Below are 7682 nucleotides of genomic sequence, written 5' to 3'. Positions count from 1 at the left end.
TGACCGCTTGCGGAGGTAATAAATAATTAATTAATATCCACAGACATTTATTTAGATATTTTAGCAAAATAATGTCTATCTGGGAAATGTTAATATAACTTAGGGTAAATCTTGTTAAAAAATGTGGCTGTGCTTTAGCCTTCAACCCCGGTAAGTGAACAGCAATATAAACGTGATTTTACGATTCTAATGATAAGCATAAATAACAGAAAAACGAATTTAATTTAGCGGTTTTAATTCCACAAAGAATTAATTCATGGCTGTTTCATTCATGCAAAGCTACGTCGTTATTGGGACCGGATTTTATGGAGCAGCCAGCGTGACTCTGTGAGTTCGTCTCTATTCTTGGACAAGCTGCATACATTGCTTTTAATATATCAACTTATTTAACATAACACACATTAATGCACAAATAAGATGTGTTATAAATGCCTCGTATGCAAAGAAAGTATACTCAAAGTCCTTTAAATGAAGTCGCATCACTCCGCCGTCATATGTGCTGTGCACGCTGCTTCTGCTGCTGTGAGCTCCTCTCCTCAGGATGCGTCCGGCGCGCAATTCTCAATTCTCTCGTTTATCGGTCAATCCGATATTACAAAACCGATATCCGATCATCGGAAAATTCTCACATATCGGGGAAAATATCGGAAAACAGATATATCGGTCGATCTCTAGTAAGGGGAATAGAATATACAGTTTGTGCAGCATAAAATGCATTACGTCTATGGAATGTCCCCACAAAACATGGAAACCAGAGTGTGTGTGTGTGTGTGTGTGTGTGTGTGTGTGTGTGTGTGTGTGTGTGTGTGTGTGTGTGTGTGTGTGTGTGTGTGTGTGTGTGTGTGTGTGCGTGTGTGTGATTAAAATCTTCCATGTTAAGTGTGGCATACAGTAAATATGCGTGATACATACTGACAAGGCCGGTTTCAGTTTTCACCGTAATATTATACGTAACTGATCATATCAGAGCTTTGAGCAATGTTTAACAGCAACAGGTGACCTGTCACACTCAATGGAGTAGTATGTTTTACATGATTGTTACGGTGGAACAGGTTTATCTTTCTGAAAAGTCTATGTTTCGATGTTGGCGTTGAAACGAATTTGCATTCTCAAAACAATGTAGTTTAATATTTCCCAGGGTCTTTTGCATGTAATTTGCCCTTAATCAAGCCATTTTGTTTGCGACATGCCTCATCATCTTTGCAGGCGCACAACCGCTGATATACAGGCACATTCCTGTCAGTGTTAAGCTGTTTTTGTTGATTATGATTAGTCTGTTTTTGAGCATAGTTGAATTCGAGCTCCAGTTTTTAATTAGGCATTGGTTTCAAGCCCTAAGCCTCTACTTCCTACGAACATAAAGCAGTCACACACAACTATATAAATCATGTCTGGTCAATATCATCTCACTGCAACAGGCAAATGGGAATATAAAACAGTCTAAACAACATTCTATTATTTTACATACTTATCTTTATTTTACTGCATCATTTTCAGTTTTATTACACTTCGTAATGAGAGAATCTTAGAATTCTGAAATAAACCCATTGTTTATAAACACAGCCGAGCATCTGTAATTAAAGCACGGCTAGAAAGTTGCCATACAACCCGTCCAACAGCAATAAAACGACAGCTCCGCACAGGGACGTGAATGTGGGGGGAATTAAAAAATTCTTCAGTTTTTTCCATTCAAGGCTTTGTTTACAGATCATGAGAGGCTTCTTTTGTCTTAATTCAACTGCTCAGTGCATGCAAAGTACACTCAAACATAAATGCATACACATGCATGGAATTCCGGTGACGCAAGTAGCGCAAAACTACGTTCCCTCACTGTTACCGTGACAACCTGCCTGGGCTTGTACCGTGTATGTGGAATGAACAATGCTCTCGATGCGAGATCAGTTGTGGGGAACGGGCAGCCGACGTTTGTTCTCGTCACCTGTTACTTCCTCGTCTCCCCTCCATCATGCCGACATACCATCTCACATGTGTTTTCCTAGCAATGTGTGGTCCCTGTTAGAGAAAATGACACAAAAGCAGACTCTTTATTATTTCTCTTTGTCGACCACATCTCTCAACTAACTCCTCTGAGAGGAAAACCTCAATGATATTTTGGAAATATGATTATAGGATTTGAGGTTGGAAGTTGGAGACGGTTGACTTAGGGCCTTGGGTGTCCTGGTTTGTCCTTGATTAAATTAGTGGTCTGTTCCTTTTTTCAATGTTACTGAACACACTCAAGATCTCCAAAGGGCCTTTTAGAGTGACAAAAATATGCCACAATCCAAACCATGTCATGTGTTTTCTTCTTGCTAAGGGGTTTAAATAGTGCTGCCTGTGTGTGCCTCCATTGAAAACTGTTACCACTGACTCACACTGAGGAATGTTTGTCAATGTTCAAGGCTGAACTGAGATCCCTCAGGTTAGGGGAAGTTGCAGTAATAAACAACACCCAGACAGGCTAACACTTGACATGGCGTACATTGTGCACAACACAGGCCAGGAATATATTTAGGCTTTTGAAAGGTAGCTTAACCCTGAAGCTTTTGTAGGAACTTCCATCATTAAGTATCCTAAACATACACTACTTCATAATATAGGGAACGATAGATATAGAAAGTTTTACTATTGCTGTGAGAACAATCAGAGATTGATTTCAGTTTCATTTAAATTACAGAAGTCAGTTGACCTAAATAAACATCAATAAATAATACATGAATGACTGCAGACAGGTGCTTCGAACACTGGAAATATTATTAACTTTTAAAATGACTGACAGAGGTTGCATTACTAAAACATTACGTTCAAATTAAATTTATGCATTATGCAGATGCTTATATAGAAAGTGACTTACAGTGCTATACAAAGATAAAAAAAATTGTCAGTGTGCGTGTTCACTGGATTCAAACCTGTAACTTTTTGCGCTGCTAATGCAAAGCTGTACCCTTGAGCTATACAGGACCACTGCTGTTGCTATTTTAATAAAAAACATTTTTTTTAAAGCTTCTGTAATGTAAAATATTTTTGAAAATACATACTGAATCAGATCAAGTACCTACTCATCAACCATTAAAACTAGTATGACTATGGGTAGTGTGTATGAAATTCGGACGTACTACATCTGGCATGTTGATACATCACGTGACATACGTCGTCATACAACAATAATTGAGACGTTAACTTGGATGATGTTAAACAATCGCATTTTAATGACAAGGAACAGCTGTTCACCTTATGTATTTACATTTGAATAGAGTCACATATTCTGACGTTTTTGAATATTATGATGCCTCTCCTTCTTATTCTTTTTTGGGTGTCTCCTCTCTCCAGGGCTCTGGGAACTTTTCGCCTACTGTTTTTCGAATACTATGAATTCCAACATAGTTCTCGCCTACTGCTTTTCGCCTACTATATAGTATGAAAGTGTTGAAGAGTGTTTAAAAAGTTAAAAAGTATTCCAGGTGGCCACCATATGTAGTTGGAAGAGAAAATGAGTGTGCAAAGTTGTTATCAAGGCCTAAGATTGCTACTTTGAAGAATCATAAATATGTATAATTTTAATTTATGTAACATTTTTGCTTGCTGCCTTACATATTTTGTGTCGTAATGACTTAACGTTCATTCTAAAATGTGAAAAAATTATAATCATATGTAGGTGTAAAAAAGGTGTGTCCGGATGTTTGCTTGGTAGTAAGTGTATAAGTAGGAGGATAAAGTAAGTAAGGCTACTATTAATAGCTCTAAAGAGTTTTTCCAAAATGTGTATATTTTTTCAGTAAACATGCACATTGTGGTGTGTCTCGTTGATTTACAATGTATGTTAATACGTCACAGATTCTTCTGAATCAGTCTGTTGGCATGTTTATCATCCCTGAATCTTCTTAAAACAAGAAGCTGTGATGTAACAGCTGACTGTACCCTACAATTTTGTCTGAAGAGATCATTTCCTTTACAAGAGATGCACCAAGACACCATAATCCTCTTTCTGTTTGACCCTCCCTTCTCAGTGTCTCTCTTTAAATTTTTTCCCATCTCTCTCTCTTTTTCTTCAGCATGTGCAGGGGTGGGAAAGATGAGCGTTATGTACAGTGTACGGGCGTATACATTCCTGTAGGGCTCAGCATCCTGTTCTAGTCTCCACCTCCAGCACCAGTTTCAAGCTGTGCAGCACGTACACCGGCCCCAGCTTCCCACCCACATCTTTGCACCCTTCCTCTGGGCACCGGGCATATTGCAGCACCTCCCATTCCTCCACTCAGGAAATGGTACCATCGGGCTTGTCGCAACCAGCAGCCCACTACAACTACAAGCTAAGTGTTTGTGACGATGCCCAGATGGGTCTAGCTTCTTGAAGGTGGGACCTTTCTTAAGTTTGACCCTTTTTACCACTTTAACTTTCTAATCTAAATTTGTTTATGGGCTTTTGCCTTGATTTGAAAAGATAATGAAGGTAGAAAAGAAATCAGAGAGATTGGAATCAGGACATGGCACATACTAGACTTACACGTGTCCCCATGAGCTCAGTTGTGTTAAGCATGCTGGTGCATATAATCATTGATATGATAAAGAAAGTTTGATTTATTTTGTATTTCACCTATTCTCCTATCATTTATCCATATGCCACATATATCAGTGCCATTGTTTTGTCTCAAAATGCATACCAGTATGGTAGATTTGTTGGCAAACGACTTAAATGTCCGATGATAACTAAGGTATAGTCCTGGATTAATCTAAATCCTGTCTGGGAAACTGACACAATATGTTATTGATGATGTCAAATCTACACACTGTTCGAGAAACCTATTTTAGAAATGTAGTAGATCAAGACACTTCCAGGTAAATAATTATATATAACTTTATGTTTATATCATTGCATTATGCAGTGTAATGTTTTTATATAAAATTACTTTTTTGGGCATGACTTAGACTGGATATTAAAGAAAATCAGCTATGAAGATCCATAAATAAAAACTTCTTTAATACTGTTTAAAATTTCAGGGTAAAAATGTAGGATAAAAAAATGTAGGATAAAATGAAAGAATATTTTTACAAATTTTATGCAAACTTTAAAGATGCTACTTTAAAGATGCATTACATATAACATAGCTTTTATTTACATTACTCTGTTATTCCATAGGTTGGATGAGTTTACTATTATTATAAATGTGGAAAAATATATAAAAAGAATGAGTCAAGTAGAATTTATGGTCTTGCGTAGGTTCTACACCGTAGGCTGTGAGTAGCTCTTTATAGCCTGACACACACCTCTACAAAAATGTGACAGCACGTCGATTCTACATGGACCACAAGCCCTGTGATTGGTTCGCTAGAACCCCTCCCGTCACGTCTTAACTAATACCAGAAAATGGATCATATAATGCCTGCATTAATATCTCTTTAAAGGTTACCTGTTAAAAACAGAATACAATTTAATGTCCGTTTCTAAAGCATTGCACGATCAGGCGCCTGAGTACTTAAAGGACATGTTAATTTCCTAGCAGCCTCAATGTCTTTTCGCTCCTCTCAGACTTTGTTCCTAAACGGCCCACTATCTCGGCTGAGGGGTGCTTTTTTGTTGCGGCTCTGGCACTGAACGTGCAACCACTTTCTATGAAATCATCTGCAAGCAAAGACATTTTTCAAAAGAACTTGAAAAACAATTTATTTAATCAAGCTTTTAGTGTTTGAATAGGTTGTGGAAGTGTGAAGGATTGGGTATGTTTTCTTAATGTTATTAATGCATGTTTCCATCCGTTTTGAGTATGCCAGGCACTCTGGTCCATTTTAATGGTTTGGAAAGTGCTTTATAAATAAGATTGAGTTGAGAGTTGAATCAAAACAAAAATCGGCATTGCATTTCCTAATAAGGGTTTCTGCTTACGATGGTAAACACCAATGTAGCCTTTGCATAGAACTTACGCAGAACTATAATAAGCCCTTAAGTGGCCCTAAACTTTTGATCAGTGGTGCATGTATCCATAGGTCTTCAATATAATTTTGCCCATGCAGCATTAGACTTAAATGTAAGCCATGGATATGTTGAGTGAGCAGTCACCATAAAGCAGGTAAATGGAAGCAAAGCTCTGCTCTCAGAAGAACTTGATAACCCATTGGCCTGTGGATAAAGCAAAGCTATATATTCATCAGTCTACACCCTCAAAAAGAGTCCTTTCTTAGATAACCCTGCTCCTAACCTCCCAGCCATTCTTACCCGCCGACTGACCTCTTCTGAAATCCAATTAAAGAAAGACACAGTAATAGGTAGATAGGTGAAAGAAGGGCCAAAATCCAGTATACTCATCTTCGGAAGAAGAAATGAGATAAAATAGAGTAAAGGACACTAGATAAGGAGGGAATGCAAGATGAATCGGAAGTGTGCAGGGCATAAAATCCAGGAATTTGACCATGCGTGGAGAACTGGACCTTAAAGCTATCTTCAGGACAGAAAGCAGAGGTCAAGCGGAGCAGACTGCTTTTAAGGTCACTCTAAGTTCACCCAATCTCCCTTCCCATATTTGGTTCGCCCCTGTTGCTCTTAAGGGCTTATGGCAGAAATTTGAAATGATGGAAAAAGTGAGCTGGAATGTTCATTGGTTGCAGCTGGGCGTCATTGGAGCAATATGGAACTGGGTTAAGCAGGAAGTACGGGGATTCAACATTACCGAGCTCTCTGTGTGCTCGTTCCTGGCTTAACCCTCCCTGAAGCAAACAAGAAGTCAAATATTTAAAATCAACACAAGAACTCAAATATCTTAAATCACACACATTCTTTGCTTGTCTCTTCAAGACACACCTTACACAAACACGCGTCTCTCCAATGCGAGAGATTTAGAAGTCATTTAACAAACAGGCGGCTGGATAAATGTTTTTAAGGCATGCGTGTCACATCATCAAGTGAAGTTCTTCAAAGCTTTGACCAGGAACTCGAGTGCTTTAGGAGGACGAGATAGGACAGCAGATAGGTTGGGGGAGAGAGGTGCACGGTAGGTGTCAAGTATCTAAAAAGAGAACAAGCATAGGAGGAAGTTAGGAAGAGTAGAAGACCTAATTTCACAAGTTCCTGTTTGCAGGGTCACATCCCAGCAGGTTGTAATCAGTGATATTCCTTTAGGGGAAACCCTATTTGCTTTTCCTTCACTGACTGTCCTTTTTCTTTCCCCCACCTCAGTTGTTCCAGCCCCGGGACACAAAGCGATAAGGGCTGTATGCCAGTGATAATTCCACATGGGCAGTCAGGCAGACAAACAGCACCTGGCTTTTCTATGGGTTCCAGAGTTGGTTGTTAAAACAGCTGACAGCATACAAAACTTGCATATCAAAAACTAATCCATATGAAAGGACCAGCATAGCTTGTCACCGGCATCTATTGTGTGTCAGATGCTGGTGTGCCCCACTAAGCTGTTTCACTAGCTTAACCAGGATGACATCACAGCTTTGCTGGTCTACCAGGAAAAACCAGGAGCATATGCACAATGAATTTAATCTCGAGAGTAACATATTGCATCAGAAGGTTGAGCGGTGTGCAGAATTCAGGAAGAGAAATGAAGCATGGATTGGGAATTGGGGAGGGTTTTAAAGAGTACATCAACTGAGAATTGGGAACCTGTGCAATGCCCGCAGTTGTTTCCTAAATTGGCTGATATTAGGGTTGGGCGTGTGTTCTCTTGCTGCCTTCACGCTTT

Source organism: Paramisgurnus dabryanus, chromosome 9 (genome assembly GCF_030506205.2).
Source record: "Paramisgurnus dabryanus chromosome 9, PD_genome_1.1, whole genome shotgun sequence".
Lineage (NCBI taxonomy): Eukaryota > Metazoa > Chordata > Actinopteri > Cypriniformes > Cobitidae > Paramisgurnus > Paramisgurnus dabryanus.
The sequence above is the reverse complement of the archived record's forward strand: the minus strand, read 5'-3'. Positions refer to the sequence as shown.